Below are 12,676 nucleotides of genomic sequence, written 5' to 3'. Positions count from 1 at the left end.
CTAGAATCCCATTATAGGAAGGACAGTGCGGCACTAGAATCTCATAGGAAGGACAGTGCAGCACCAGAATCCCATTATTGGAAGGACAGTGCAGCACTAGAATCCCATTATAAGAAGGACAGTGCGGCACTATTATTCCATTATAGGTACGGCATTAGAATCCCATTATAGGAAGGACAGTGCGGCACTAGTATCCCATTATACAGTAGGAAGGACAGTGCGGCACTAGTATCCCATTATAGGAAGGACAGTGTGGCACTAGTATCCCATTATAGGAAGGACAGTGCGGCACTAGTATATTATAGGAAGGACAGTGCGACACTAGTATATCATTATAGGAAGGACAGTGCAGCACTAGTATCCCATTATAGGAAGGACAGTACGGCACTAGAATCCCATTATAGGAAGGACAGTGCGGCACTAGTATATTATAGGAAGGACAGTGCGACACTAGTATCCCATTATAGGAAGGACAGTGCGACACTAGTATCCCATTATAGGAAGGACAGTGCGGCACTAGTATCCCATTATAGGTAGGACAGTGCGACACTAGTATCCCATTATAGGAAGGACAGTACTGCACTAGAATCCCATTATAGGAAGGACAGTGCGGCACTAGTATATTATAGGAAGGACAGTGCGGCACTAGTATCCCATTATAGGAAGGAGAGTGCGGCACTAGAATCCCATTAAAGGTAGGACAGTGCGACACTAGTATCCCATTATAGGAAGGACAGTACGGCACTAGAATCCCATTATAGGAAGGACAGTGCGGCACTAGTATCCCATTATAGGAAGGACAGTGCGGCACTAGTATCCCATTATAGGAAGGACAGTGCGGCACTAGTATATTATAGGAAGGACAGTGCGGCACTAGAATCCCATTATAGGAAGGACAGTGCGGCACTAGAATCCCGTTATCGGAAGGAGAATGCGGCACTAGTGTCCCACTATAGGAAGGAGAGTGCGGCACTAGTATCCCATTATAGGAAGGACAGTGCGACACTAGTATCCCATTATAGGAAGGACAGTGCGGCACTAGAATCCCATTATAGGAAGGACAGTGCGGCACTAGAATCCCATTATAGGAAGGACAGTGCGGCACTAGTATCCCATTATAGGAAGGAGAGTGCTGCACTAGTATCCCATTATAGGAAGGACAGTGCGGCACTAGAATCCCATTATAGGAAGGACAGTGCGGCACTAGAATCCCATTATAGGAAGGACAGTGCGGCAATAGTATCCCATTATAGGAAGGAGAGTGCGGCACTAGAATCCCATTATAGGAAGGACAGTGCGGCACTAGAATCCCATTATAGGAAGGACAGTGCGGCACTAGTATCCCATTATAGGAAGGAGAGTGCGGCACTAGAATCCCATTATAGGAAGGACAGTGCAGCACTAGTATCCCATTATAGGAAGGACAGTGCAGCACTAGTATCCCATTATAGGAAGGACAGTGCGGCACTAGTATACCATTATAGGAAGGACAGTGCGGCACTAGTATCCCATTATAGGAAGTAGAGTGCGGCACTAGTATCCCATTATAGGAAGGACAGTGCGGCACTAGAATCCCATTATAGGAAGGACAGTGCGGCACTAGAATCCCATTATAGGAAGGACAGTGCGGCACTAGTATCCCATTATAGGAAGGACAGTGCAGCACTAGTATCCCATTATAGGAAGGACAGTGCGGCACTAGTATCCCATTATAGGAAGGACAGTGCGGCACTAGTATCCCATTATAGGAAGGACAGTGCGGCACTAGTATCCCATTATAGGAAGGACAGTGCGGCACTAGAATCCCATTATAGGAAGTAGAGTGCGGCACTAGTATCCCATTATAGGAAGGACAGTGCGGCACTAGAATCCCATTATAGGAAGAACAGTGCGGCACTAGAATCCCATTATAGGAAGGACAGTGCAGCACTAGTATCCCATTATAGGAAGGACAGTGCGGCACTAGTATCCCATTTTCTCTTTCAATGGTCCTGGTGACACAGCTCAACACTGGGATGTAGGAGGGTCCGAAGGAGCCAGGCACCTATCCTAAAGCTTTAGAGGGTAGGCTCCTCCCCTACTGCATCCCTGGACTCTCCAGTTCGTGTTAGGTGCCCACTGGAGTGGGTGCTATTCTAAAGGGCTGCGGAGCAGCCGAAGAAATAGAGTAGTTAGGGGATTTTTATTATTTTATTAACTATTACCCTAGCTAGGTAGGCACAGTGTGAGGATTTTCATAGTGAATCCTCACACTGCTAGCGCAGCAGGAGCTGACAGAAGCGCGTCCTGTCAGCTATCTGTGCACAGGGTAGACGCTGTCTGGTCTCCCTGTGCTGCGCTCATAGCCTCTATTAAGAGGCTGCCTGGGCTCCGGAGTAGCCTGAAACCGGCTCCACAGTTAGGTGGGGATCATGGGGGACAGGCGCTCCGTGATGGCGGCGGCCATTTTATGCGGAGCTTACACGCTGAGCTCCTGACTGAGAGGACAGCAGCGCTGTGACAGGCATGTTCCAAGTGGTCCCCATTTGAGGGGGAGACACTGGAACAAGGAAATCCTACCTAAGGAGCGGCTAGCTGGGGGTGGTTGGCGCCAAAAGGTCACGGACCCCGCAGCAGCAGGGACTTTTGGTCTCTTCCTTCACTCTGACTTTGGCGCCTTTCAGAACGCTTGCAGCGGAGCTGAGCTGGCTAATTGATCCTGGCAGAGTGACTTGGATTTCCTGGGCATCGCTTCCCCGCAGTTGAAACCTACAGACAGCTAAGTGACTGGGTGCATTGACTTTGTATAAGCGCTTGTACAATTGTTTGCACTGTGTATATTGAGATATATATATATTTTTCACTTGCATCATGTCTGAGCATCAGGCTGTGGTTTTGGGGGAGGGAGCCCTTAGTGCACTGAGCGCGTGCAATGTTTGCACACAAAAGTTTGTCCCTGAGCAGATGGCCAAGGGGGGCTTATGCATTACTTGCGCTGATGTGAGACCCATGGGCAGTGAACCCCATAGGGCAGAGCAGAGTGAACCTGCGTGGGCCAGTGCCCTAGGCAGGTCTGTAAACGCTTTGGTGCAGCTTCTGGACAGGCAGAGTGATGTGCTGGTAGAATCACAGAGACCTATGCCATCATCTCAGCAGTCGTCTGGCTCCTTGCCTCTTACCCAGGCAGATCCTGCGCTTATTCAAGTGATGCAGGATACTGCTAAAGGGATCAACAGATTCAGTGAAATACTGGACAAAATGGATGATGTTACAGGGACCCCTAAAAGGTCTTATGCTATGCCTAATGTGCTAGAGGAGGAGGAAGGAGAGTATACTGACACACCCTGGGACCAGGGTGATGATTTTGAAGAGACCTCTGCTGCTGGTATAGAGGATCTCATTGTAGCTGTTAAACAGGCTTTAAAGCTGTCTGTGGAGGATAAGACTCCTGTGAAAGGTGTTTTTAAGCGACAGCGGAAGGAGGCTGTTACTTTTCCCTCAGATGAGGGGTTACAGGAACTATTGGAAGGGGCTTGGAAAACCCCAGATAAGAGGCTACAGATGCCTAAAAGATTCCTTAGTCTGTACCCCATGCCGGAGTCTCATTCTGAACTCTGGGAAAAAGTGCCTGTTGTGGATGCTTCTGTGGCACGTTTATCCAAAGCTACGGTATTGCCTGTACAGGGCGGTGCTGCTTTTAAAGATTCTGTGGATAAAAAGCTCGAGGGAAACCTCAAAGCTATTTTTGAAGGGGTGGGGTTTACCCTGCGCCCCCTTATTGCTTCAGCCTGGGTCTCTAAGGCCATTATAGAGTGGGCTGGTGAGTTATGCACCATGCTGCAGGCTGACCCTGGTGCTTTGCTGGTAGCAGAAAAGATTAAGGCCGCGGCAGAATATGCGGTGGAAGCAGAGGAGGAAGCTCTTAAAATGGCTACCAGAGTGTCCACAGTCTCTATTAATGCCAGGAGAGTGCTCTGGCTTAAGGCCTGGGAAGCGGACAATGAGTCCAAAAAGGCCCTAGAATTGTTAGCTTTCAAGGGAAAGTTACTTTTTGGTTCTGAGCTTGAGGAGATTATAAAACAAGCCACAGGCGGCAAGAGTACGTTTCTGCCGGCCTCCTCAACAAAGCAGTCATCCAGATTCGCTGCTTTTAGGCCGTCCTTTCGGCCCTCCCCTAGAGGTGGTGCGTCCTTTCGGGGACAGTCGTTCAGGGGAAGGTTTCAGACCTCCAGGGGCAAATCTCAAAGGTCCAAGTTTGGCTCTTTCCATAAGAAGCCTGCCTCTAAAGGAGAGGATAAACCCTCCGCATGACTGCCTGGGGATAAGCCCGGCAGGGATAAAGGTGGGGGGGCGTCTCACACACTTCAGGGACGCTTGGGCTTCTCTAGACCAGGATACCTGGGTCTTAGAGATTATTACCCAGGGTTACAAAATCCCTTTCAGAGGGCGCCCTCCGAAGAGGTTCATCCCCACACCCATACCAAAGCAGGCGCTCCTGCGCACAGCTCTGATGAGAGCGGCTCATTCCCTTTTGGAAAAAGGGGTGGTAATTCCGGTTCCCAGGGCAGAGTGGAAGAAAAGATTTTACTCCACGCTGTTCCTGGTGCCCAAACCAGACGGGTCTTTCAGACCAATACTAAATTTGAAGTCCTTAAATGTTCACCTATGGGTAGACCATTTCAAAATGGAGTCTTTGAGGTCTGTTCTCCTGAGTCTGGACCAGGGAGAATTTCTGGCGTCCATGGATGTCCAAGACGCATATCTGCACGTTCCCATTCACCCGGAACATCAGACGCTGTTGAGATTTGCCATAGGAGACCTGCATTTACAGTTCCGGGCGTTACCCTTTGGGCTAGCAACCGCGCCAAGGGTATTTACAAAGATAATGTCTGTGATGGCGGCAGTGCTGAGGCTCAGGGGAATCACAGTAATACCCTATTTGGACGATCTCCTGTTCAAGGCGGAGTCAGCAACCCTGCTGCAAAGTCACTTGAAAGAGGCCATCAGTTTTTTGCAGGCTCACGGCTGGATTTTAAACTTACAAAAATCTCAGTTGGTACCATCACAGAGGATCCAGTTCTTGGGAGTCATACTGGATACCCATCTCCATCGGGTATTTCTCCCGGAGATAAAGGCCAGGGACCTGGTCACCCTAGTTCAGGAGATTCTCAGAGCTCCGAGCTTGTCAGTATGGAGGTGCCTCAAACTCCTGGGGAAAATGGTGGCGTCATTCGAAACGCTTCAATTTGCCAGGTTCCACTCACGAGTATTCCAATGGAACATTTTGTCAGCCTGGTCAGGAAACACTTTGTCCATGAAGACGGAGTTGATAGTGCTGTCCGCGGACACTCGGGACTCCTTGAAATGGTGGACAGAGGTAGATTCCCTTCAGTGGGGTCGGTCATTACAGACCTGGGACTGGTTGGTAGTAACTACCGATGCCAGTCTCAGGGGCTGGGGGGCAGTAGCCCTGGATCTCAGGCTGCAGGGCCTGTGGACGGCAGACGAATCAGTGTTACCAATCAACATCTTGGAGCTGAGAGCTGTCTGGAAAGTGATCTCCTTGGCGGAAGACAGGTTAAGGAACCTCCCCTTGAGGATTCAGACCGACAATGCCACAGCTGTGGCGTATCTGAATCACCAGGGAGGTACACGCAGCAGATTGGCCATGTGGGAGGTGTCCAGAATCTTCCTATGGGCGGAACAGAATGTTCCTGCCATATCGGCTATATTCATTCCAGGAGTGGAGAATATAGAAGCAGACTTCCTGAGCAGGGAGGAGCTCAAGGAAGGAGAATGGAGCCTACATCCTCAGGTGTTTCACCAGATCACGGCAATGTGGGGAACTCCGGATTTGGACCTAATGGCATCCAGGTTCAACCATCAGGTGCCCAGGTTCTATGCCAGAACGAGAGATCCGCTAGCAGAGGCAGTGGATGCCATGACTACTCATTGGCAGGGAGACCTTCTTTATGCATTCCCTCCAATTCCAATGTTAGCGAGACTGTTGAAGAGGGTACAGGACCAGAAGGTTCCGGTGATCCTTGTGGCCCCAGATTGGCCAAGGAGGTCTTGGTACTCGAGGCTTCAGAGGTTATCAGTGGATTCATGGCGTCTACCTCTGAGACCAGACCTGTTAAGACAAGGCCCATTCAATCACCTGGATTCCGATCGATTGATTTTGACGGCTTGGTTATTGAAACCGCCATTTTAAAAAAGAAAGGATTTTCTGACGCAGTAGTGCAGACTATGATAAAAGCCAGAAAAGCTGTTTCTTCGGCAAATTATTATAGAGTCTGGAAGACTTATATTAGATGGTGTGAGAGGCAAAAAGCTCACACATCTCACTTCAAATTATCAAAAATGTTGGATTTTCTACAAGATGGATTTTCTTCGGGCCTAAGCCTTCAGTCGTTGAAGGTGCAGATTTCGGCCTTGTCCATCTATTTTCAAAAAAGAATTGCCATTTTACCGGAGATTCAAACCTTTTTACAAGGGGTATCCAGACTGAAACCCCCTTACAAGCAACCAGTAGCACCTTGGGATCTGTCACTGGTTTTGGATTGCCTTCAGAAGGCACCTTTTGAGCCTTTAAGGTCGGCTGACTTTAAGTTTCTCACGTGGAAGCTAGTGTTTTTGTTAGCAGTAGCATCTGCTAAAAGGGTGTCAGAGCTGGGAGCCTTGTCATGCAAATCTCCCTTCTTAATTTTTCACGATGACAGGGCTGTTCTGAGAACAGTGCCGCAATTTTTACCGAAGGTAGTCTCTGCCTTCCATTTAAATCAGGAGATAGTTCTACCTGTGTTTCAACCCCCAGAGGGTTCCAAGAAAAGGGACAAGTTGAAGACTTTGGATGTTGTGCGTGCCTTACGCATATATGTGGACAGAGTGAAGAGTGTTAGGAAAACTGACACTTTATTGGTACTGTATGACGTACATAAAATTGGTTGGCCTGCATCTAAGCAGACCATTGCTAGGTGGTTGCGTTCTGTGATAGCCTTTGCATACACCAAAGTGGGTAGGCCTGTACCGGCCAGAATAAATGCGCATACCACCAGGTCAGTTGCCACCTCTTGGGCGGTCCGACATGGGGCCACAGCTGAGCAGGTTTGCAGAGCTGCCACTTGGTCATCTGTTCACACATTTGCCAAATTCTATAGATTCCATGAGTTCGCGTCGGAGGACGCATCATTCGGGCGAGCAGTGCTGAGAGCTGCAGACCTGAGCGTACCCTCCCAAAGGACCGGCTCTGGAACGTCCCAGTGTTGAGCTGTGTCACCAGGACCATTGAAAGAGAAAAAGGGATTTTTGTAAGAACTTACCGTTCGAATCCCTTTCTCTGATATGGTCCTGGTGACACAGCGATCCCTCCCTTACGCTCAGTAAGTATGCCAGAATTTCATGATGTTCATGTTAAAATGGTTAAAAGTGAACAGTTTCTGTTATAAAATGTGCATATAATATGTGCAGGCGTTTGTACTGAGTTAATGTATTCCAGTGGCTTTGAAAGATTGAACTGAAGAGTCCAGGGATGCAGTAGGGGAGGAGCCTACCCTCTAAAGCTTTAGGATAGGTGCCTGGCTCCTTCGGACCCTCCTACATCCCAGTGTTGAGCTGTGTCACCAGGACCATATCAGAGAAAGGGATTCGAACGGTAAGTTCTTACAAAAATCCCTTTATAGGAAGGACAGTGCGGCACTAGTATCCCATTATAGGAAGGACAGTGCGGCACTAGTATCCCATTATAGGAAGGACAGTGCGGCACTAGAATCCCATTATAGGAAGTAGAGTGCGGCACTAGAATCCCATTATAGGAAGGACAGTGCGGCACTAGAATCCCATTATAGGAAAGACAATGCGGTGCTGGAATCCCATTATAGGAAGGACAGTGCGGCACTAGTATCCCATTATAGGAAGGACAGTGTGGCACTAGTATCCCATTATAGGAAGGACAGTGCAGCACTAGTATCCCATTATAGGAAGGACAGTGCAGCACTAGAATCCCATTATAGGAAGGAGAGTGCGGCACTAGAATCCCATTATAGGAAAGACAATGCAGCACTAGTGTCCCATTATAGGAAGGACAGTGCGGCACTAGAATCCCGTTATAGGTAGGACAGTGCGACACTAGAATCTCATAGGAAGGACAGTGCAGCACCAGAATCCCATTATAGGAAGGACAGTGCGGCACTAGAATCCCATTATAGGAAGGACAGTGCGGCACTAGAATCTCATAGGAAGGACAGTGCAGCACTAGAATCCCATTATAAGAAGGACAGTGCGGCACTATTATTCCATTATAGGTACGGCATTAGAATCCCATTACAGGAAGGACAGTGCGGCACTAGTATCCCATTATACAGTAGGAAGGACAGTGCGGCACTAGTATCCCATTATAGGAAGGACAGTGCGGCACTAGTATCCCATTATAGGAAGGACAGTGCGGCACTAGAATCCCATTATAGGAAGGACAGTGCGGCACTAGAATCCCATTATAGGAAGGACAGTGCGGCACTAGAATCCCATTATAGGAAGGACAGTGCGGCACTAGTATCCCATTATAGGAAGGACAGTGCGGCACTAGTATCCCATTATAGGAAGGAGAGTGCCGCACTAGTATCCCATTATAGGAAGGACAGTGCGGCACTAGAATCCCATTATAGGAAGGACAGTGCGGCACTAGAATCCCATTATAGGAAGGACAGTGCGGCACTAGTATCCCATTATAGGAAGGACAGTGCGGCACTAGTATCCCATTATAGGAAGGAGAGTGCGGCACTAGAATCCCATTATAGGAAGGACAGTGCGGCACTAGTATCCCATTATAGGAAGGACAGTGCAGCACTAGAATCCCATTATAGGAAGTAGAGTGCGGCACTAGTATCCCATTATAGGAAGGACAGTGCGGCACTAGAATCCCATTATAGGAAGGACAGTGCGGCACTAGAATCCCATTATAGGAAGGACAGTGCGGCACTAGAATCCCATTATAGGAAGGACAGTGCGGCACTAGTATCCCATTATAGGAAGGACAGTGCGGCACTAGTATCCCATTATAGGAAGGAGAGTGCGGCACTAGTATCCCATTATAGGAAGGAGAGTGCTGCACTAGAATCCCATTATAGGAAGGACAGTGCGGCACTAGTATCCCATTATAGGTAGGAGAGTGCGGCACTAGAATCCCATTATAGGAAGGAGAGTGCGGCACTAGTATCCCATTATAGGAAGGAGAGTGCGGCACTAGTATCCCATTATAGGAAGGACAGTGCGGCACTAGTATCCCATTATAGGAAGGACAGTGCGGCACTAGTATCCCATTATAGGAAGGACAGTGCGGCACTAGTATCCCATTATAGGAAGGACAGTGCGGCGCTGGAATCCCATTATAGGAAGTAGAGTGCGGCACTAGTATCCCATTATAGGAAGGACAGTGCAGCACTAGAATCCCATTATAGGAAGGACAGTGCAGCACTAGAATCCCATTATAGAAAGGACAGTGCGGCACTAGTATCCCATTATAGGAAGGACAGTGCGGCACTAGTATCCCGTTATAGGTAGGACAGTGCGACACTAGTATCCCGTTATAGGAAGGACAGTGCGACACTAGTATCCCGTTATAGCAAGGACAGTGCAGCACTAGTATCCCGTTATAGGTAGGACAGTGCGGCACTAGTATCCCATTATAGGAAGGACAGTGCGGCACTAGAATCCCATTATAGGAAGGACAGTGCGGCACTAGTATCCCATTATAGGAAGGACAGTGCGGCACTAGAATCCCGTTATAGGTAGGACAGTGCGACACTAGAATCTCATAGGAAGGACAGTGCAGCACCAGAATCCCATTATAGGAAGGACAGTGCGGCACTAGAATCCCATTATAGGAAGGACAGTGCGGCACTAGAATCTCATAGGAAGGACAGTGCAGCACTAGAATCCCATTATAAGAAGGACAGTGCGGCACTATTATTCCATTATAGGTACGGCATTAGAATCCCATTACAGGAAGGACAGTGCGGCACTAGTATCCCATTATACAGTAGGAAGGACAGTGCGGCACTAGTATCCCATTATAGGAAGGACAGTGCGGCACTAGTATCCCATTATAGGAAGGACAGTGCGGCACTAGAATCCCATTATAGGAAGGACAGTGCGGCACTAGAATCCCATTATAGGAAGGACAGTGCGGCACTAGAATCCCATTATAGGAAGGACAGTGCGGCACTAGTATCCCATTATAGGAAGGACAGTGCGGCACTAGTATCCCATTATAGGAAGGAGAGTGCCGCACTAGTATCCCATTATAGGAAGGACAGTGCGGCACTAGAATCCCATTATAGGAAGGACAGTGCGGCACTAGAATCCCATTATAGGAAGGACAGTGCGGCACTAGTATCCCATTATAGGAAGGACAGTGCGGCACTAGTATCCCATTATAGGAAGGAGAGTGCGGCACTAGAATCCCATTATAGGAAGGACAGTGCGGCACTAGTATCCCATTATAGGAAGGACAGTGCGGCACTAGTATCCCGTTATAGGTAGGACAGTGCGACACTAGTATCCCGTTATAGGAAGGACAGTGCGACACTAGTATCCCGTTATAGCAAGGACAGTGCAGCACTAGTATCCCGTTATAGGTAGGACAGTGCGGCACTAGTATCCCATTATAGGAAGGACAGTGCGGCACTAGAATCCCATTATAGGAAGGACAGTGCGGCACTAGTATCCCATTATAGGAAGGACAGTGCGGCACTAGTATCCCATTATAGGAAGGACAGTGCGTCACTAGTATCCCATTATAGGAAGGACAGTGCGGCACTAGTATCCCATTATAGGAAGGACAGTGCGGCACTAGTATCCCATTATAGGAAGGACAGTGCGGCACTAGTATCCCGTTATAGGTAGGACAGTGCGACACTAGTATCCCGTTATAGGAAGGACAGTGCGACACTAGTATCCCGTTATAGCAAGGACAGTGCAGCACTAGTATCCCGTTATAGGTAGGACAGTGCGGCACTAGTATCCCATTATAGGAAGGACAGTGCGGCACTAGAATCCCATTATAGGAAGGACAGTGCGGCACTAGTATCCCATTATAGGAAGGACAGTGCGGCACTAGTATCCCATTATAGGAAGGACAGTGCGGCACTAGTATCCCATTATAGGAAGGACAGTGCGGCACTAGTATCCCATTATAGGAAGGACAGTGCGGCACTAGTATCCCATTATAGGAAGGACAGTGCAGCACTAGTATCCCATTATAGGAAGGACAGTGCGGCACTAGTATCCCATTATAGGAAGGACAGTGCGGCACTAGTATCCCATTATAGGAAGGAGAGTGCGGCACTAGAATCCCATTATAGGAAGGACAGTGCGGCACTAGAATCCCATTATAGGAAGGACAGTGCAGCACTAGTATCCCATTATAGGAAGGACAGTGCGGCACTAGAATCCCATTATAGGAAGTAGAGTGCGGCACTAGAATCCCATTATAGGAAAGACAATGCGGTGCTGGAATCCCATTATAGGAAGGACAGTGCGGCACTAGTATCCCATTATAGGAAGGACAGTGTGGCACTAGTATCCCATTATAGGAAGGACAGTGCAGCACTAGTATCCCATTATAGGAAGGACAGTGCAGCACTAGAATCCCATTATAGGAAGGAGAGTGCGGCACTAGAATCCCATTATAGGAAGGACAGTGCGACACTAGTATCCCATTATAGGAAGGAGAGTGTGGCACTAGAATCCCATTATAGGAAGGACAGTGCGGCACTAGAATCCCATTATAGGAAAGACAATGCGGTGCTGGAATCCCATTATAGGAAGGACAGTGCGGCACTAGTATCCCATTATAGGAAGGACAGTGTGGCACTAGTATCCCATTATAGGAAGGACAGTGCAGCACTAGTATCCCATTATAGGAAGGACAGTGCAGCACTAGAATCCCATTATAGGAAGGAGAGTGCGGCACTAGAATCCCATTATAGGAAGGACAGTGCGACACTAGTATCCCATTATAGGAAGGACAGTGCAGCACTAGTATCCCGTTATAGGAAGGACAGTGCGGCACCAGAATCCCATTATAGGAAGGACAGTGCGGCACTAGAATCCCATTATAGGAAAGACCAGAATCCCATTATAGGAAGGACAGTGCGGCACTAGAATCCCATTATAGGAAAGACAATGCAGCACTAGTGTCCCATTATAGGAAGGACAGTGCGGCACTAGAATCCCGTTATAGGTAGGACAGTGCGACACTAGTATCCTATTATAGGAAGAACAGTGCGGCGCTGGAATCCCATTATAGGAAGGACAGTGCGGCACTAGAATCTCATAGGAAGGACAGTGCAGCACCAGAATCCCATTATAGGAAGGACAGTGCAGCACTAGAATCCCATTATAAGAAGGACAGTGCGGCACTATTATTCCATTATAGGTACGGCATTAGAATCCCATTATAGGAAGGACAGTGCGGCACTAGTATACCATTATAGGAAGGACAGTGCGGCACTAGTATCCCATTATAGGAAGCAGAGTGCGGCACTAGTATCCCATTATAGGAAGGACAGTGCGGCACTAGAATCCCATTATAGGAAGGACAGTGCGGCACTAGAATCCCATTATAGGAAGGACAGTGCGGCACTAGTATCCCATTATAGGAAGAACAGTGCGGCACTAGAATCCCATTATAGGAAGG

This window comes from Crinia signifera, chromosome 3 (genome assembly GCF_055691185.1).
Source record: "Crinia signifera chromosome 3, ASM5569118v1, whole genome shotgun sequence".
Taxonomy (NCBI): domain Eukaryota; kingdom Metazoa; phylum Chordata; class Amphibia; order Anura; family Myobatrachidae; genus Crinia; species Crinia signifera.
Note: the sequence above shows the minus strand (reverse complement) of the source record.